General features: G+C 39.1%; 1 long non-coding RNA gene across 1 annotated transcript; it reads left to right on the forward strand.

Moving 5' to 3' along the window:
- Window positions 1-18,344: 18,344 nt before the first annotated feature.
- On the forward strand, window positions 18,345-20,687 carry LOC113946423. Its single transcript, XR_003527424.1, has 3 exons — window positions 18,345-18,463; window positions 18,770-18,877; window positions 20,613-20,687. It is a non-coding gene; the product is annotated as an uncharacterized LOC113946423 (long non-coding RNA).
- Window positions 20,688-22,129: the final 1,442 nt, after the last annotated feature.

The following is a 22,129-nucleotide window of genomic DNA, read 5'->3' on the forward strand; positions in this document are numbered from 1 at the left end:
ATTTTTATAATACATCAAAGCTCCTTGCATGTCTGTGAATAGTTGGGGGGAGTAAAATGCTAAGAACATTTCAGCAGGACAGCTATCCTTCCTTTGCTTCCCATATCTAATCAACCTCCCTTCCGACAGTCTGATAAAATCATGATGGTAGATTAAAATCAGAGGTCCACGTATAACATAAGATTGCCTGTGTCACATTCTGAATGTCTTTTACTCCAAGACCTATTTTCCTGACAGGACAAAGCATAAAGAAAGCCAGATCTAGCCCTATATTTATGCTCTGCAGTGAGTACATAGGACACTTCCATTCACAGTATCTCTTTCCAGGAAGGTGGGTGAGCATCTGTCTTCACAGCTGATACCAAAGCTGGTTTTCAGCCAGTCTGCTGGCAAGAGATACTAGTGAGTAGGGTCCCATTCAACAAGCCATAAGCTCTAGGTAGTTTAATGTAATTCAGTTAAAATTAAAGTACTTGCCTGGTTTATTGTGCAACATCCCTACATTGCCTCAGCCTGGCAAGGTCAGCTGGATAATATTATAAATGGGTAGTCCCTGGTTCCTTTTCAATTATCTTTAATGTGATGTTGCTTTCTGTACATGTATTAATTGTATAAGCCAAGAAAAAGTGTGGAGTAAAGGAATATATTTTTAGATGTCACTTTATTTGGAAAGCAGGAGAGGCAGTCTCTTCTGGGATTTGATACTCATAAGCTGAATGTTGCTTTACTGCTGTGATATGGTTAAATCACGCAATTTCTTTGCTGCCTCATAATGAAGAAACCTAAGCTCAACTATTTTTCTCCTTTGAGACTCAGAATTCAAACTCTGTTTGAAAAAAAGACTGATTTTGGATCATTTCCTGCTCTGAGTGTGCTAGGTATTACACAGGGTACAAAGGCAATACACAGTATAGCATGACACTTAAACTGTTATTACACTTATATTGCATTTAGAAAAAAAATCTTCAATCAGTCATAGTTAACCTAGGAGAGCGTTTTCCCCAATGTGACACTTAAATGTTTTTAAAATAATGGGATGATTTGTTTCTTTCTCCTTGAATATGAGGCAGTGAGGTTAGAAGGGGAAGCAGAGGGGGGATGAAAAGTGGCTTATATTGTCAAGGTCTCCTTAACTGTTAAGCAGTGGGGGAAAGAATCAGACTGCTTTCCTCAGCGAAAACAGAGAGATATTCTCCACTGATGACTGTCCTTCTAAGCCTTTCCTATCACAGGCTAGCAGTTAAAATAATACTCACCTACTGGGCATCCAGCAGAGTTGATCTACCTTTTCTGCTAGGAGGTTCACGTCCAGTCAAGCCTGATTAATCTATTGCAAGTCCTGAATGATCCCAAATATAACACATAACAGCTACACCTGTTTATCAAGCCAGTTCATTTCCCTTCCCCTATTCCACACTGAAAAGGAGCATTAATTAAAACAGTAAACAAACGAGCGCCTATTCTAAATCAGAGCTGCAGGCAAAGAAGAGATAACTTAGGCTCTTGAGAAGAGGGATTTTCAGTTAATTTATGGAATCTACTGTCACTCTCAGGGCAAGGGAGCTTACGTAGCTGGGAAATTGAAGCAGACAGGCTTTGTCTAAACACTTCTTTTTCAGTGAATATCTTTTCTTTTTTCCTATTTTAATTTTTAATCAAGCCTTTTTTTTTAAGAAAAGAAATTGCTAGATTTTTCCAGTATTCTGGTGACTCATACAGCTCCTGTGAGATATCCAAAAGACAGAAGAGAGGAGTGAGGAGGAGAGGCAGGAAGCCGAGCTTTAAAAAAGGCAGTGTAAGAATATGAAATGTTCTGTTAGCAAATTATTCCCTGGAAATTAATTGCTGTGTTTCCATCCCTTTTATTCACCATTTCCCCAGCATTTTCATCTGTGCCCTGGTCCTGGACCAATGTTGATGTGAGCGCAGGCTTTTGTTCACTCAGATACCCAATGATTGCAGAGAGCCCACCTGAATTAAATAGTTGCAAAATAGTGTCAAAAAGAGATACTCGGTTGCTGTACTGAGAAGCTGACAGGCTAAGGCCCATCTGCAAGAGCTGACTGATCTGTCAATATAGAAGTGTGCATATGAGCAAGCTTACAGGGCTCTGACAAAGGGTCTGGTACTGCTTGCAGACATCCCCAGAGACTGTAAGGAGAGCACCGAGGGAATCAGAGAGGCGAAGCCCAGGCGTCGGCTCCCAGTTTTGCTTTACGGATGTTGTTTGCACCCATCTCCCAAACTGGGTGGCAGGGCGGGCTGCCTTCCCCAGCCCCATTTCTGCATGAGAAGTCTCACAGGGGAATTGCCCCGATGTAGCTGCTGCAAGGTCAGGGCCTCTGCTTCAATATGCGTTTTGCTTTGCTTTGGTTTTGTAAGGGAGGCACATACACATTCAGTTTTTGATAGAGGGGAAGAAACAGCAGGGGAGTGCCTCGAGCTGCAGGAGAAATGGGGGCCAGACCCCCCTGAAAGCAAAGAGGTGATGTGCTCTGAATTCCTCCTCACAAGCACATTGCTGAGCTAATTGAAACTGGCTCTCCCACATCCCTGGAGAGTGCCCTGACCTCCTACCTACGGGCAGCTGGGGGGAGGGCTGTGAGGCAGGAAAAAACCCTCTCCCTCTCTCCGTTTCCCCTTTCTCCCTCTCTTCCTCTCTCCCTCTTTCCCTGTCCCTCTTCATTTTTTAATCAGCAATTCTACCCTGAGAAACCTTCACTGCTGTGGCTCCTGCTGCACATGCCCAGGACAAATTTCAGTTTCAACGAATCACCATTTTCTGTCAAAAAATTTGCAACCTGTTCTTGCTATGAGCTGCTTTTCAATTCCAGAGCATAGCTAAAAAGATTACTGCTCTGCCCAAAATAAAATACTATTGGCAGGGAGACAGTTTAAACTCCTATCAGCAAGGAATTGTCATAATGATGGCTGCATTTCTCAGGAATCAAACTATCATTTTGCTTCTTACAATACTGTTGGGACTCTCTCCCTGGGCTAATTAATATATTAGACATTTTATTTCAGACTGAGATTTGAAATAATTCAGTTTGTGAAATTACATTGAAATTGTAGTTTTCATAAAATCACAGACAAACCAAAAAAAGTTCTGTAAACCTTTGTCATTTCAGATCCAAACCTCTTTTAGAGCTACAGGAATGCCTTCTACATATTTCAAGTCATCCAGCTTTTACCGGTGGCATATCCAGTAATCATGTTGACAAATTAATGGTAGAGAATTAGTTGTACATTAAAGATTTAAATTATATTATGCGGCACATTGTCATAAAATGATATAAAACAATTGGCAAATAAATGTAAATTAATTCCAGTTACTGACATGTAAAACGCAGAGTGACATCTGTACACTTCTCGACTCGCGCAGCTGCCATAGTCTGAAACGTAAAGCAACAGGGGAAGCGGGATGGTGCGGGATGGTGCAGCTGGAAGGGGATGGGGTCAGGCCTTGTGTTTGGGAATTGCGGTGGGCTGGGAAAACCATACCTCCACTTCTAAACAAACAAGTTTGTGTCCAGCATCGCCCCTGTGTGCCCTGGGGGGATGGTAGAAAAGTTTCCTTTGTCAAGCAGGATGAATACCTTGTCATGACAATACTTGGGGTTTTGTATTATCCCACCCTGACCAAAATCCTGCAAGTTCCTATCAATACCAAAGAGCAATTGCTTCCCAGGGCACAACCCCTGGACTTTCAGGGGCTCACACACTACTGTGCTGGCTAATTATATGGAATCCATTTCCTGGTATGAAGGAATGCATTACCTGCAGCAAAGGATGCAGAAAATATTGGACACGGGAGGCACTAGGAGGAAGCAGAAAGCAGCCGTGAATTCAAGCCCTGACCGTGGGTTTATACCCACAATCCAGACCCATGCTGAGAGCCTAATCACTGGGGCCATTCTTTGAGCTGTTGTCCAATCAGTCCTTGAATAGCAAAACCCCACAATGCAGAGTATGAATTAGAGGGGGGGAATAAACGTGGGCGCAGACTTTTTTTGCAACAATACCTAACCGGGCCTTTCAGCCAGGACAACTCATGGACAAAAGCACGGCGGAAATTGAAGTAACTTTTGGAGGCCCTCGGCAGTAAGAGCTAGCTTGATGAGGGTAGCACTGGCTTCTTTTTTGTGTGGACCGGATCAATTATTCACTGGGGGGGGGGGGGGGGGGGGGGGAAAAAAAAAAATCTTAAAAATTGGACATTTGTGTTGCACTGGCCTTGGAAATCACAGTTGTTCGCTGAATAAACCCAAATATTTTTGTCTCCTCCTCCTCCTCCTCCTCCTCTCCTTGGCGGATGCTGCAGTGATTTAGGGGGTGGCTGGCTGGCGGAGTGCTCACATTCCTCACCCTTCCCCCCCACGCCTGAAGAAGAGAAAAGCTTCTTGAGCTATAGAGATGTCAGGTCCCTGTTTTAAAATTTAGCTTTGTTTACCCAACAGAATGGAATTCATTACTGTGCAAAAGCTGTTCAATTTTCTGACCTTTTTTATTCAAAATGTTGGAAGTAGCAAAAAGCTCATTTGAAGGTCACAGGTTTATGTATCTATTCTCTTAAGTGTTTTAGAAATTCATATGGAGGACACTAAAGGTGGAATATGTGAAAACATACTGTTCATTGTTTACCCTAACCTTGCCATGATTATTAGATAAATGAGGGAAGCAAAATGGCATTAAAAGCCATTGTTAACAGTGAATTTTTTTTTCCCTGAAGACTGTTCATTTTTGCCCCCGATCTGCAAAGGTCATTTTCTAATTCTTTTCACTGAGTAGTTTATATAACTTCTGCATTTCAAGTCTATAAAAAGCTTTTGCAGACTTTTCATACTGTAAGTAGTAATTTGTTTCATTATCGTTTGAATTTTTATATGTAATTCCTATGGATGTTTTGCTGATATTGTCAGGCTTAAAAGCTGAGAGGCTTTTCAGTTATTCTTTTTTTTTTTTTAAGCTGAGATCCATTCTATCTAGATAATTTGAAATTAGTGGAATCAATCAGTCGACGATTTAAAAGCCAAACTTTGCGGCAAAAGAGATTCAGACTAAAATTATTTTATTTTTCCACATCCACAGCTGATCTGAAAGGCCTTTTCAGCTGGTTATCCAAAGCCAATATTTAACTGTTACTTATTCCCCTAATTTCTGTCCTTTGTCAGGGGAACTTTCCTCGCTAAATCTTGTTGCTCCGTTCTGCGCTAATTGCAGCTTACATTATATAAATGGCTTTGTAAAGAAAACTATAACCCCCAGCCTCGAAAGTTGCATGTTTCTATTTGCTCAAACTTGATGCACTTATTTTGAGAGGGTCATTTCGAGGAAAGCTGTGTAGGCACTGAGAATGTCCTGTATAATAAGCTTAAACAGAACCTTTTGTCCGGCCTCGTCTTCTCAGGCCCGAAAATTAGGCCTCCTTTTTCTGGCAGGGGGCTGAAGTGGTTCATTACCGCAGCCTCCTCTGGCAGGCCTTGGCCCAGCCATTCCCAGTACTCGAGCTCTGTAACTTCCTTAGAAAGGACGAAGGAAAACATGGCACACAAAGGTCTTGTTAGCACTTCCTATGTGAAATTAGCAGCTTTCTAAAAGGTACAACTCCAATTACCTCACATTGTGGGGACGCGCACAAACCCAACAATGAGCCCAGTCTTGCAAGTGACATGCTGTCTCTCCGGAGTTACTTCCCTAATTAGGGATGACGAAGCCCCATTCTGGCGAGTGCATCTATTTACAGTGGGCCACAATGCCTTAACTCGAGCATCCTCCTGAAAGGCCAGTGTTAAAAAACACAAGTGCTCTTTTGGCGGAGCCTTCCGTGGGGAAGCGCCGCATTCCTCGCGGCTACACCCTCCCGAAAAGGGTGGCCGCTTTCCCCGCATTGTTCACACTTCAGGATTCATTTGGGACAATAAAGCTCCTGCCCCGTGAGCGCTGGGAATTACAGTGGACAATGGGTAGGCTTTCTTAGCGGGGTCTAATGATGGAAAAAAAGAAAAATATTTATTGCTTTTGACAGTTTCACAGGGGGCAAAAATCCTTGTCGTGGCTTTAAGTTTCCACAGCTGTTGGAGGAAGGGTGGTCATATGGACTAAAACAGTTCGGCTCCTTTGTTAAGAGGCTGAGCACAAGGGCCAAGCTGTGAAATTAAAGATTAAGTTCATTAAGGTAAGATAATTGTGCTTGCATCCTTGTTGATACAGGTGTGTACAGGCAAGGCCTGGCTTGACAGACCTATTTGTTTACCTCCTGGCTTCTTGCGAGGCAAATCAGGTCGCGAGGGAGAGGTGCTGGAAATGTGTCTTATTTGCTTAGCCCAAAACAGGGCTGGTGACCTGCAGCCTGTGTTTGCCATGGCCTTGTCAAGAGGGGGAGGAGGGCAGGAAACATTTGGGGGCACCACCAAACATACTTTTGCCCAGAGGAGAAGTCTGCCCTGATTGTGGGGCGGGGTGTGAGTTGGCTTCTTTCCTCAGAAAAGAAATGTCTTGAAACACCAGTGGTGCTGCAGTGAGGGAGGGGAAATTATTAATGCCCCAGTAGCTTCTTTGGCACAAAGGTGTTACTGATTATTAGTTTGCTGCTGCTAAGTGTTTGGATTCTTCACTATTATTATGTTATTTGTATTGTTAGCGGTTCACAAGTTCAACAGTTTCAGCTAAATTGCACTATAATATTAGGGTTCCAGTACGAAATTACTGCAGTTATTAAAAAAATAAGACCTTTGTGTAGGTATATAGATATCTTTCCAAATTCATTCAAAAAAAGCCCTTGTGAATTAGTAGAAACATACTGTGGGGAGCTGTGCTGTTTTGGTTCAGCAGATCAATTATCTATTGTGCTATTTTGGTGATGAAGTAGGATGATATTTTTGAGTAATTAAAAATACTACAGCACGGTTTCCATTTTATGTCATTAAAATAAACATTAAATGGGACTCGCATGAAGGAGCCTGGTGGTTTGCTTTTGCCAGTTTAGTTCCTCTCACCCAGCCGTTGCCCAGGCCAGCATCCCGCTCAGACTGCCACAAGTGTATTACATGCAGCCGAGAGCCAGCTGAGGAGCAGAATCATTTCCAAACCTGGTGCTTGAAAACCATAACTTGCGGGGCCTCTTCTGTGAGAGAGAGCAGTTTAATTCACTGATGTTTCCTCTGTGATGATGCTGCTCTTCGATGCAGTCCTCTGTGTGTTTCATGGTGCCAAGTGGTTTGTGATAGCACACTGTGGTTAGGGCACACATCATCTCTCTATTTTCTGCCACAGATATTGTGAAGGTCAGTGTCAACAAGTGGACATCAGAAATACCGCACTCTGATGGCTGTGCTTCTCAGGATAGGCCTGTGCACAGAACTGAATTTTCTGTCTCACTCTGCCTTGGCAAGCCATAAGCTTCTATACCTATTTGGGAAAGATATCTAGAAAATACCGATGACAGAAACTCCTCAAAGACAATATATTTTCTGCAAATCTGAAGAGATATCTGTATTAACTGCATGTGAAAAATACGAAGTTTCTTCTCCTTCAAGCTAACAATACATTAGGCCCAATCCTGCTCACATTAAAGAACCTGCCTGCATTAATCTGTTTTCCCCACATAGGTGCCTAAGGAAGCAAATAGTAGTTCAGGTTAAAAATGTGCTGAGATATAGATATGCTAAATATAAGAAACTCTGCTCTCTTACAGAGACATCTGCTTGTACACAAATTCTCTCCTTCTCTTGGAGAATATAAATGACATATCGGTGGTTTTACAACGCAAAGGCATTGAAGTAACATATAACCTCCTTAGGACTTCTTTAAAATTCAGGATCCAGGTTTACTCTTGTGGCAAAGGTAATGAATTCTCTTTGCTGGCTGAAGAGAATAACCTGTTACATAGCTGGAATATATAGCCTATTGCAGCTAACACAATGTTTCATCATTTGAACCATTTGATAATTATAAAGAACGTCACAGGCAACTTCTGATGTGTACTTAGGTCTCATTTTATATTTTGGTCCTAGTGAGAGCAGTCATTAGAAGGTTCTTTTTAATGAGATAAAATGGTTTTGATTATTTTCTTTTTAATTTCAATATGTTTTTCTATAAAGATCTGTTTATTATCAAAATAAATTAAACCATTTTCAGCTAGGAAAATAATTTTTAGTGAAGCCAGTGAAAAGTAATTTATGAAAAAATTTCATTAAAAAACTTAAAATATAAACCTTCAGCCTTTGCCATTTTATTTTTTTAATAGGCTGTTGAAAAATACTTGTAAAATATAGCAGTTAATGAGATAATCTGCCTACAAATCATTAATGACAAATTAAATTAGCTTTATTTTCCTGCATGTAGGCATAGCTGAGAAAAGATAAGAACTTCCAATATTTATTAAATAGATCATAGCCTAAAAAAAATTATATTTTGTTAAGTGAAAGAAATTGAAGAAAATTGGTATTTCAGCTGTGCTTTTCCATCTATGTTTGCATGTTTACAGGACAGAGGCATTGCAGTACTGTTTTGAAAATAGCGTCTCTCGGGTGGATTGTCTTCAACAGGAGTTTGCTCCCTGCAACTGTTCCCATGTTGCATGTATGAGTGTGTTTCACTCTCTAACTTGTGTACGCACACTGTGTTATAGGCATTAATGAAAGATATAATATGTAAGTGTGGATGTGAGTGAACATAACAGAGTGTGTATGTGAATACAATTTCTATATAGGTGTATGCATATGCATATTTACTGATTTGAATACTTTGGCAAATTCATATTACTTGATATATATTGAATGCCCGGCGGATTGTTCATTACAACCTTTCCTGGTCTGCATAAAAATATAACAAATCTAGGAATAATTAAAAAATTACTTTACTTTGAAATAAGTCTTTCTATAATGCTGTTTCCATTTCTCCTGCTTTGCCACCATGTGCTATAAAAGTAGTGGAAACTTTTTAATAACCCTTGCCAAATCTTTTTTCTTAGGAATTATGCACTGAATTTTCACCTGTGATTAATGATTACTGGGTTCCGCTTGTTTTGTGGTGACCACCTCTTCTTGGAAAGTAATTTTTCCCTCAGGACTATATATATCCAATTTGAACAGTACCTGCATCTTGCTAAACAAACTATTAAATGAAATACAGTCCACACAGTAGTTTCTGCTTGTTCTCTGAAGGATAAAACTACACAGTTGCAGTTGTGTACTAGGCAGGTCTCAGGTTTATGAGAAGATTTCAATGCAAATGCAGGATGTTTTTTTTCTGATTTATGTGCCAGGTGGTTTTGACTAAACAATATATAGTGAATATTATTAAGAAAACTGTGAGATTGCATTTCCCTGTGTCCTCTACAGTATGTCCTAAAATTGTAATCTTACTCAGCTGCCAAGTCCACCTCCTGTTCTCTGTGGATTAGTTATTTAGCTTGGGTATTAAGTATATCAGAAAAGCTTAATCTAAGAGTCATTATATGTGTTTTAATATTGAAATTTGTCATTGCCAAATCAAATTTTAATATTCTAAAATATGTTCATCCCCTTTAACAGCATGATTAGCAAATGTTTTGCAGAGAAAATAGGTGGGCAGATTCAGTACATGGTTTTCAAATAACATGTTATTCTGTCCTACTGCAAGTAAAATGCTAAGAGTATTTTTTTACTGTTATGAAATATTTTTTTTAAGGATTAGGCCAGCATTTCTGAAGAATCTTGTATGGGCTAGAAAGGCTGTCAGATGCATGCTTTTTTTGGCAAGAGAAATTAGCCTTCCTCGAGCTCCATACTGAGCTGCTGGTACACAAATTAGCAAACATAGTTAGACTCCAGTGCAAGTTATTTCCTGCAGAACTAATGTTACAACTTTTTTTAGAAATTATCAGAAATTCTTGGGCATAAAAACTTATGGGCATCAACTGAGAGATGCAGTCAGCTTGTACATAGGGATACTTTGGCCATCTGAAAAGTCCTCTTGTGAAATCCCCTGGAGGCTCCTGGATAAGCACAGGTAGGCTTCTTCTTTTATAAAAAATGAAAGAGACAGAGATTTAAATAAGCCTAGCAGGCTACATGGCTAATTGATCACAAAAGTGCAGAGATGCCCCTCTTTGCTCTACTTATTTGGCTTCAAAATTACTGTAATGGTTACTCTTTGTGCCATGTATGAATTGTCAAAAATGGGAGAAGTTACTTATTGCATTTCCTATCATCACATCCAACGACTATTCCCTCTATTAGATCAAAAGTATTTGTCCCTCCACTGTATATGTCTGTTCTCCAGGGCTACAAACTGTAGACCAAACTCACCTCAGGTGTGGCACAGAATTCAACTGAGAGGCACAATGATCTTGCTCACATGGGACTTTGATCTCCTGGGAAAAGACCACTTCCAGAAGCTAAGCTAGCATGTGGCTGCACAGCACTGCAGTCTTCAGTGCAGATATAACCTTAGACAGAGAGCCATGTAGCCAGAAATTAAAGAATCCTGTATTGAAGAAGCTCTGTTCTCTTGCTTGTTTTTTTCTGCACTTGGTGATGTATTTAGTTTCTGTAGTTTTGAGGTCCATTCTGGGAAGGCTTCTGACTTCGGTTCTTGGTGTCAGGCAATGCAGAGCACAGATGCTGTTATTCATCAAGTGGACTTCCATCTGCTGTCTCAAAGTCTATGTTATCAAACTGTAATTTTAAATCGACCTCAAAAAATTTCAATGATTTGAGTACACTAATTAATTCTAAACATAGAATTAAGATAATTTAGTTTCCTGAAGAGTCTCAGCACTTCTCATACCCTCCTGCATCACGTTGTTTCTCCTTTTTCTTACCTTTTTATGAAGAACTGAAGTCTGGGAAATAATTATGACAGTCAAAAGCAGTCCAAAGGCTACTTCAGTGAAGACAGAGGCCAAGGACATTGTTTCGAAAGCAGGAGAAAAACCTCAGATGCTACTTAAGACCCAGACTAGAGGAAACAAGTCAAGGGAACTGTGTGACATCAGACAAGAGAGTGGATTCAGACAAAATAAGTAGAAGAAAAGAGAGGAGAAATGCTGGTGGGTATGCAGAACTTTTGAGCACTGTAGACAGGGATGATGAGTTTAAAGGGCATATGGTAAGAGACAGGGAGCCAAAGAAATGAATACGTCCATGACGTTGGCTGGAAGAAGGTGAAAGAAAACTGACTTAGGGATCAATTCAGAATGTTTTTAGGAATACAATTGAGTCTAAGTACATATATAGCTTCACAGAAATCAAGCAGATGACTTGTAGTGAAAACCATGTATGCACCCATGTACCCTGCTGAACTTGAGCTTTTAATGATAGCATTTACACAGCTTTGAGTGAGGGTGGAGTTGGGCAAGAAAAGGTTACAATAAGCAAAATACATGACCAGCAAACAGAAAAATGGTAATGCAAACTGCATGCTAAAGGTAACATATTTCTCTTTATGTTCCAGAGCTTCTTACTGACTTTTGTTCCCTCTGCATTAATTTTACATCCGAGTGACAGCACTTCAGGTCTCTTAAGTTCCAGCTTTGAGGATGTGCAAAGCTGTAGTTGGACTACACAAGCCTTTCACTCTTCCACTGGTTCAAGTTTACTTGAAAGATTCTTGAGCAGAGAGAGATCTTTGACTCTGGTAGATCTGTGAGTGCAACACAGTACTATCCAGGCATAGATCTTGGTGGAGCTGTAGTTCTGTTTCTTTTACTATTTCCATTTGGAATAACATCCTACAGACAATGAGCTAATACATTTTAAATTCTGCAGTTTACTTTTCATAGCATCTGATGAATACCTCTCTTTCCCCACCCTTCTAGTTTTATCCTGCTACCATCACTATGTTTGCTGTGCACCAAATACAGTTGCTGCTTCACATACAACAGTGGAGTGTGCCTAAAGAGAAAAGTTTTAAGTCCTAACACAAACATTTGCCTCCCTTCCTTGAGATGTATGTCAGTGATGGATCTACCAAGATTCTTCATGTTAGTGAAATTAGGCACTTAAAGAGGTGTTTGAGGAATTGGGCAAAGACCTAGGAGTGTGATATGCCATAGTAAGACATTGAGGTTGTAGAGTAAGTTATAAATCTCTTGTGTCATAAAGATTCAATTATTAATGTAATGATAATGCTCCTATTTTCTAGTCGCAGACTTTACTATTGACTTCCTATTGTCTCTGTAGCCCCTTGTTTCTCATGGCAACATAAGTCTGCTTTTTCTGTCTCCCTTTCCTTCCTTATATATCAGTCTGGGCCTGTGAGAGGAGTACAAGTTCAGGAGACCCGGTCTCTAAGCAATGCTGATGAAGTGTGATGTTTGTGATGGTGTTAAAAGATGTTCCGTCTATTGTCATGGAACCATTTTCTTTCCAAGAAACCCTCCTGCTTTATTAGCTCAGTAGATGCTGGTAGGTGTTTAATGTGACCACAGTTGTGGTTTATGGATAACTTTTTTAAAAAAAAATTCCTTTAAAACTCAGACCTTTTGCTCATGAAGTGGATAGATCAGCAAAGAGATGCTATTGCTAGGTGAAACTTCAGTTCCCTGAGATTCTAGGAGTACCTGAGGCACAATAAAATCTATGGAAAATATAGATTGACTTCAATAAGACCAAGACTTTACTATCAGTATCCAATTTTTACTGTAGTTGTGGTCCTTCTTACAAATGTGCTTTGCCTGTGGAAGAGGCTTTTTGAAAAGCTTTCCGACCAGCCTTTCCATCACCTGAGTGGTTACAGATCAAAAGCTTGCACTGCTCTGACTATGTAGATTTACACAGTACTAAAATGAGAGAGCTGAGTTCTGCATCTGGAAATTCAACTGAGAAGCTCCATCAGATGGTGCTTTCACTAAAGAAAATGCCAGCCCTTCCCCAAGCCCCAGGAAGGCAAATAAATACAAAGGCCAGAGCTAGTCACAAACTGTGTATATAGATACATTTTTCCCTGAAAATGGCATTAATTAAAAATAAATAAACAAACAAAACCATTTCAGCCCGATTTAGCAAGAGCACTGAGCACTGCACATTCCTTAATCTCCTGATTTCCTGCATCCCAGTTCCCATCGACCCAGTTCCCATCCTTTTCATAGGATGTTTTATACAGGGCTGATGCATTCTATTCAACAGAGAAAGATAACCGTAGCCATAAACAACTATTACATTTTGTAGCTGCTTTCTCAATCACCTTTTGTAGGGTGGATAAGTTACTGTCATGTTTTTCTTCATTAAAACAAAAGAATAAGTTCCCTAAAGACCAGGAAAAATAAAAGGCAAAAATCAGAGCGCAAATTTCCAGTGTTCCCAGTGTGGACTCTGTTACAGAAAGACTTTTCAGAATTTTTAGAAATACTTGAATTTAAAAGACTGGAAAAAAGCTTTCCCATGCCAGAGCTGGTGTGGCATCTACAGCCAGATGTTAAGATTAATTTTGCATTATTGGTAAACTAGAATTAAAATACCCACAAATCCAATAATCAGACTCTATGAGTCAATTGAGGCTCTGTATACCAAGTCTGAACTTGGTATTGTGGCAAAAAAATTCCAGCGAAATTGATGAGTATCTAAAAAGAAATTATCAGGACTGAGTGCAAAAGTGGTTGGAGCGTGAGACCTCATTAAAACGCTTCATTCCTTTGGCTTCCTTCTCTCATCAGTCTTCATCTCTGGGAAAACTGCCTTTTCCTGAGATTGGCTACTAGAGCTCGAAACCTCTTGTTTCAGTGTCAGTACTAAATATGCAGAGCCTAACCCTGGTGGCTATGCAAAGTGAAATTCATATTAGAGTTCTTTGGTTAAAAATTCTTTCAAGAATATTTCCCTTGACCGTGCCCACCGAAATGAACAAGAAAAGCCATTCTAGGAAACTGTGTACAGAAAATTCTATTAAAACAGTTACTTAAAAAGAGATCTGAAGTAAGAATTTTTGTTCAAACTTCCAATTTAAATTCAACCTCTGTGTTATGCAGGTTTTATAATGTCTGGATTTACTTGCTTTTCAGAGGATGAAAGCTTGCATTCATTTACGCAATACATCATGATAGAGGAAAGGATGAAGAGTAACACTGCAGAGGTAACCATAAATCTTAGTAAATGTTAGTAAATCTTAGCTGCTAACATTTAATATTCCACCAAAACTAAGCAAATAATATATTATTTTTGCAGATGCACATATCTTTCTAATTGGGTGCAACACAGAAACATAGAATCAACTGGGTTGGAAAGGACCTCCGAGATCATCAAGTCCAACTCTTGATACAACACTGCTGTGGTTACTAGACCATGGCACTAAGTGCCACATCCAGTCTCATCTCAAAAACCTCCAGAGATGGAGAATCCACCACCTCCCTGGGCAGCCTATTCCAATGCCTGATTACCCTCTCTGTAAAAAATTTCTTCCTAATATCCAACATATTAGTCTCTTCTTCAAATTGCCAGTGTGGGGTTTATTTTGGTTTTTTTATTGACCCTGGGCACTTTCCCTCTGCTTTTGTACCTGCTCATACTATGTCGGTTGTCAGTATTTGGAGTGTTTGACATTGCTGCTGCCATTGTAAATTGAAAGATGGAACCATGGGCCAGGTTGCTTTTATATGTTATCCAGTTTTGATCTTTTCATCCACTCTTTGCCAAGTAATGTCAGCCATGATTATTTCTAACTTGCCAAAATTCTGAACAGCTTTTAAACAGGTGACATTTTCCTATAAAAAGACTCTACCACAAGCATGTTTCTTTTTCCAGACCCAAATGTCACCTTTTCTCCCATAATTACAGTGGTCTAAGTGACACATTTCTGGACTACTGACAGTTTTAAAGATTTGCTGTTTGTCAGTATTGCAATTACTGTGCATTACCTTCTCCCTTCTGAGAGGAGTGAAATTATTTCCACAGATGTTGCTGCCTTCACAGTTTTGCCTTTGATTTTGCACAGTTGGCTCTAGACTAGATCTAGATTTGGAAGTTGCTGGGAATAACTTAGTGTCAGGCAAATAAATAGCTTTGGATTAAGCTACTGTCACCACTTAGATGAAATCTTTCCTAAACTTTTTCCTTCTTGCCTGGAAGCATTTGAAAAATGTTTTATCCTGGGTAGACTTTGTATGAAAATATTTTTGTGCCCGGGGTCACTTGTGGATGTTAACGACACCTCCCTTACAATTATTCTCTTGTGTGGGTATATCTCTTGCAAATGTCTGCCCTGTGTAAGTCAGCCTTGTATGATAATGCTCCACTTTAGCCCGTGGGCTGATGACAGGGGGTCTGTGTATTTCTGCTGGTATTACACCTCTTCATGTAGAGAAAGTAGGTTGAAAATTAAGTCAATAAACTAACTACTGTCATTTACTTGGTCTGTCTTATGGCTTTCTGTTTCACAGCAAAAATAAAACAGGGACCAACAAACATTACTGACCTAGACACCATGAGATTTAAATGACATGTAAAAAAATCTGAGAGCTCCTTGTCTCATCATCTTTTCTGTTTCAAAATAAGCCCCTGGGAAAGACCAGAGACACAAATCAGGTATCTATGTGTGGACTTATCAACTTTTATTCTATGTAGCATAGCAAACAGTTCCAGGGCAAACTTACTGAAGTCTTCTACAAACTCTAGAATTGGGGCTCTCACTACTGTGTTTGAACACTAGCCATGAATTTTAATATTTCAGATTTGAATAACGAGCTACATAAATCTGTTGGTCTGCACTGCAGATCTCTGGAATTAAAAGAAAAACTATCCTGTGGATTTAGTAAAAAATCATCTCCTTTATAGATAATTTTTGGACAATTGTTTTTTAATATAAGCACATTTACATCCAGAAGTTACCTACAGATATTAGGAACCTGAAAAAGGAATTTAAAGAATGGAAAGAACAAGAGCAACAATAGACTTCACAGTCAGTTTCCTTTAAGTCCTTAGTATAGTCACAAAGTTAAGACACAAAAGCATTTGCAACAACAACATAGTGGGCAGAGAGTATAAAAGAGAGGCCATGAGGCCATTAAGGCAATTAAGAAAGATTAAGATTGCTTGTGGTGGAAAGACCCATTAATCAATAGGCCAGAAATCACAGCAGGTTATAGAATATACTTCACCAAAAAAAAGAGAACAAACAGGCTAAATATATCCCATACCAAAGGCCACAGAGTTCTCATTAATGAGAAATCATATTAATCCCTCAGATATTGTTGGCTCCATCGTTAGGTTTTCCATTTGCACACGTAGGAACGGCACTGATGAAATGCACCGTAAGTGATGCAAAACCATGACTGAAAAAATTTCTGTCCGCAGTTGGAGGGAAAGCAGAGCTTACTCAAGAGGGCACGGGCTTATGCTGCTCAGCATTCTGCAGGAAAGAGACAGTGACTGTGGTTATTCATTGCTGACAACAATGATGCACAAGCCCCCATTCACAAATCTAAAGCTGCTGTACAAAGATGACATGATGCCTGTCAGAGGATGGGTAACTGAAAATCCTTGCATTTGCAAAATGCCTGTGGGCACCTAGTGCAAGTCTTCATATGCTAATGAGAAGAGGAAACTAAGTGGGAGGGCTAGAGCATGTGTTAAATCTTGCACCTGAAATAATTCAGAATTGGCTTAAGCAGGCTGCAACCAGCTCTAGGGCACTCGGCTCCATCTTCAGCAACAAGGTCACGACCAATTCCACGCTTATACATTTTGTCTGAAGGAGAAGCTACAGGTGGGCAGAAACTGATTTGCTAACTGCTTTTGCAGAAATAGCTACAGCTGGTTGAGATTCTTTTCAAGCAAACTGAAAAGCAGAGGTGGAAGCTGGTGATTTTTTTTTCAGCAAGAGGTTGATTTCAGTTATTTTTGAACCTGAAACTACTTCCTAGAACTATTTTCTTGGAACTTTTGCCTTGGAAATTTTCTGCTTCTTGACTCAAAATAAACTTTTCTTCACTGATTTGAACCAATAATACAGAAAAAAAAATAAATTATCAAAACTGAAATGAAATATTTTATTTTAATATGCTGTTTTGATTCATTGTTTTGTAAGCATTCTTGACATGTTTTACTTTACCAGGGAGGGATTTGTTACTTTGAAGACTTTTATTTGCCATTCAGGTGAGGAAAATATTTTCTTACAAAACTGAATATGATTCTAGAGTATACAAAAACAGTGGATGAGGCATCTTTTGCATTCATGGGTTAAATTATCACTTTTGGCATTTTTTCTTAATGTAGTCAAGATATTCCACACCTTAGAGTGTCATGCCCAGTGATCACAAAACCTTTTGAGTAGGAAGGGATCCACAAGGATCATTGAGTCCAACTCCAGTGAATGGCCCATACAGGGATCAAAACCCACAACTTTGGTGCTGTAAGCACCATGCTCTAACCACTTGAACTAATCTCAGGGTTTTTAGTTAATGTTACTTGCAGGTTCTATCAAAGGCATTTTAAAAGCCAGGATGACTTAAGAAAAGAAGGCTGGTGTCATGCTTGCCTCATAGCAGTTTTGCTGCTGGGTGTATAATGATAAATACGGGATAAAAACCTATTCTACTTCAGGTATTCAAGACAATATTAGACAGCTATTTTCCCTGATTCCAGAGAAGTCAGGTATCCACAGTGTTTCCTCAGATTCAAGCAAGGCTACAGGCATCTGAACTTTCTTAACAACTGTATACTTCATTTCTTTCTTTTAGTGCAGAACAACTAAGAAAATTCCCAGAAAAGCAAGAAAACTTATATAATAAATCTGTCTGAAGCAGCTGATTTTTAAGATCCTACATGACTGTGAAACAGCCTGATCTGACATAAGACACGTCTGCTCTAGCTTCTGGTAGCAAGCAATTTCTTTACACTTGTTTTTCATAGTTAGCAAAATGCCGAGTGGTAGCTTTTGGCTGAACAAGCAAGCCTGAAGAGCTGGCTGTCTCCTTGACTGCAAAGAGAAAAAGTCTTTTCCTATATGGTGGTTGCACTGTGTTTTTGAAGATCTTGGAGCCTATTTTGATACCAAATGTGTGCTACTGTTTTGGGAGGCAAATGTTGTGGGAGGCAAAGGCACTCAGTAGATGTTTGTTGTCTGCAAAATTAGAGAAGCCTGAGATTTCCGGGTTTCTTCATCTTGGTGCTATTTATATTGTAGTAAACAAATATTTTATTGTTGGTGTGTGTCACAGTAGTGTCTGAGAATATTAGCCAATTTCTAGCTGCTCTATGTCTGTTGTCTGCCATTCCTGTTCTATATACAAACAACTCACTCTTCTATTGCAGCTTCTCAATTTTACTACATAAACACATCTTCTATCATATTGTTTATCCATGCATGGAGCAAGCAAACAATCTGACTGCACCATTCTGGACCTCTTGACATTTAGAGAGAGTTGGGATTTAGACAGGCCATTGAAGGAATTTCAGTATTCAAGATGTGAAGTGATTAAGACGTGAACAAGGATTTCAGCAGAAGCAAGGTCAAGGTGAAGATGAACTCAAGCAGAATTTCAGAGGTGGGAATGAGGAGAGTGAGGAAGGTAGTTTGGTGTTATGAAAAAGCAGTTTATTGTTTTAAATTTTGCACTGCTGTGATAGAAACATAAAGGCCTTTAATATCCTTTAATTATGCTGTGCTAGTCAAAGCATAGAGATGCCAAACACAGTGACACATTACTGTAGTTTCCTTTACCTCCCTCTAATTTCTCTACCTTTCCCCCTTCCTGATGGTTTCCCCCATATTCTTGTGATAGATGTTTGATTTTAATATTTTATATCTACAAATCTCTTTATTATAACTGGCTTTTTATTTCTGTTCTCAGCAGTTCAAGAATACTTCCTGGTGTCAAAGAAGTCACCACAGCTCTCACTCCCAATGTCTGATACCAGGCAGAAAGAAGACTTCCATGGAAATAATGTAGAGTTCCCAGGTCAGATTTGTTTTTCTTTTCCCACTATCTGTCCTCCTATGGTGGTTCTTTCATATACTGAATAGCTTGTAGTTATTAGGTGTGCTGGTGGAAAAGCTCTGGTCCCAGCCACTGAGAGAACCCCCAGCCCTTCCAGTGTGCTTGTGCTATGCGGAGAAAACTAGAAAGAGAAATGGCAAGGAGGGAAGGGTGAAGTGCACATGTTTGGATGGGGACAGCAGGATGATGGACCTCTCATAGTTTGACAGTGCTAGCTTTAGTTAGATTCTTTTTTCAGTTAAAAACCTCAGTGCAATGCTTTTTTGATGCGTATATGTTAATTTCAATGTGCACAAGTAGATATTAGCCATTTGGCTTTTCATACTAGAGAAACCTAAACAGCTATATCAAAAAATAGCTCACCACTGATGTTTGCCAAATGTTTTCATTCCATCTGTTTCATCATAAGGCTATTTTTCCACTTCCCTCCTCCCACTTTCTATGGCATACTTTCTTCCACTGAGTATTTCTGCACAACACAGTTTTACCTGGAGGTGAGCTGCTGATAGAATAGGTTAAAATAAAACAATAATTAACTTGATATGTATGCATTGGTCCATCCTTCTGTCCAGTCTTTGTATTGTGTGACTAAAGTAAATGCAATTAGTGAAAATCAAAATGCTGTGTGAAATCAAGTCGGTTACTTAGAACTTGAAAAAAAAATTAATTAAGATTTCCTGGCATTGTCAAAATACCTTGTTTTGATGTCTTTGTGAATACAGTCTTTTCACTTTCCTCTTTCCAACCCTTTCTCTTTTGAATGTCTTTAAATATTGTCTTAAGTACTGTAGAATGAAGTAAAAATTAAAAATTTATTTTTAATTAAGCCTCTTAACTAACTGAAAGTAAAATTTACTTTCTCTTTTTAATTTTGGTGGTCCAAACCTAAAACATATTTGGGCATTTTGGTCTTGGCTGGAATTTTAAAACCCCTCATAATATGAGAACTCTAAAACCTCTGAAAAATGTATCTTTGATTTTCTTTGTGGCTTTTATTGGCTCTGGGCATCTGCTCTAGAGGGCAAGAATTTTTGACTCCACATTCTGAATCTCATATCCTCCTTCAGGTTAAGCATCCTCACTAATTTACCACTGCTCCATTTAAACAGGAGGGAGACAACTTCTTCACAAGCAGAATGCCACTTAGGGCTCTTAGGGTGGATGCAGTCACCGTGTTGATAAGAAGCAACACAGGCAGCACCAAGTTACCCTTTCACATGTTATCGAGCACACTATATCCTGTCTCGTTAACAGGGACAGAAAGGTACCTCCCACTCCACCCCCCCACTGATAAATTGCCAGCACGGCTTTAAGTCAACAACCTTAAATGCCATCAAGAAAGCGGTTGGTGGTCAACACAGATCCCAGTGAGACAAACTGTTTTGCAGACCTGTCATACTGCAACAATTTTGGTTTCTGACTACGTAGACTGCTTGGAATTGGGGATGATGAAGGTATACAGAATAGTAATGAAGTTTGTGCTAGGGAGAAGAACTTGCCTCACAGAGCTAAGGACAGGAACTGCTATTTTAAGGCCAGGAATGATTGTAAAGATGTTCAGCTTTCCTTTGCTCTTTCCAAGTTTTCCACTAGCTTAAAACCTAACCATACAGCCAGGCTGCCAACACAAATAACGAAGGGCTCATCTTTATTGACAAACAGCAAGCCAAATCATACTTCTCATTCCCTTCTATAGCATCTAACTGTACCTCACCTACATGAAGTTCCACAAGTGAGTTGTTATGCATTTGCCAGGTAAAGTATTCCACTCTTTCAACCAGAATGGAAATGGTACTGGGCGTGAGAAGTCCTTCAAGAAACTCTAAATTTCCCTGTTACTTACTGGATATCAAACATGGGGCAGGTACTTTTACAATGTCTGAGAGAACTTCTGCAAAGAAAACAAAATATTGCTCCAAGTAGTACCTTAGTGACATTCACCAGCAATCCCTGGTGAATGACCTGCTCATTTTTGTTATATTTTTCCAAGAAATGGCTATGATTGCAACAGTAAAATCATCTGTCTTCAATGTAAATGCTACCTGCATCCAGACATTTAACCCACAAGTAGGCTTTACCTGCTGACTTGGTCAATAACAGCAGCCAACATTTGGTATCACTCTATTTTCTCTGCCATGCGAAACGCTTATTCCCATTCTGATTAATTTTGTTAGTTTATAGTGCTAGACAATATTGATAATTCTCTTTGGGGGGTTGTTTAATGGGATGACCTTAACAAGAATAAAATAACTGGATATGGACTTGTTTTAACATTGTATTACTTTCTAAAAACATAAAAATTATCTGTTCTGAATTATACTTTTTGTACATGTGTGTTTTGTCTTTGGGTTTTCTATAAATCATTTAAATTTGTTCATATAAACTTTACATTTATATTAAGCCTGTCGTGGAGGAGGTGACAGACATTGTAGACTTGCAAAAACTGAAACAATCTCCATCACCACCTCATGTATTTACGCCTCCAGTTCAGAAGGTGCTCTAGGTAGCATCTAGAATAGAAGAGCAATCCTACCCACGTGCTCAAAATTAGACGTCTTGAAATCAGAGCAGAACACATTCATACATTTGAAGTTTCTGTGAAACTTTTTTCACAAATTTACTATAGTAAATTTCTTGACTATAGTAAATTTCTGGCTTTCTAATGATTGAAGTATGAATAAATAATTACTCAAATACAATTCAGTAAATAAATTGACTTTATTGATGTAAACAGGCATTATGAAAGTTAAGATGCATGGGCTTGGGAAACAAAGACAAACCTAAAAAGACAGTTCACTCTCAGTTATACAATGAAATATGTCTAGTTATTCATTGTTCATCGACCGATATTTTTGTAGTAAATGAGGCATAAGGAAATTGTGCACATGAACAGGTCTGGAAAAAAAAATCAAAAGAATCCCTCACTAGATGTGACATTGTGAAATACTGTAGCTTTTTGAGCTCCATGTGTATATTTATCTAACTACTGTTTGTATAACAAAACTTCAAAGAATAAAAGGTGGATATACACAGCAGAGGTAGCTTTTCTGAGATGTTTTACCTCTTGATGCACAGGCAATATAAATATTAATATTCATCATGTTCTAATTTCCTTATTCTTATGCCAAGACCAGAACCACTTAGAATTAAGACTCTTCTGTTTTGCTGCTGTTACTTATGATTTTGTCTGATTTCACTTTAGCTTGTATAGTT

The sequence above is a fragment of the Corapipo altera genome, unplaced genomic scaffold, assembly GCF_003945725.1.
Source record: "Corapipo altera isolate COAL_440 unplaced genomic scaffold, ASM394572v1 48b, whole genome shotgun sequence".
Taxonomy (NCBI): Eukaryota; Metazoa; Chordata; class Aves; order Passeriformes; family Pipridae; genus Corapipo; species Corapipo altera.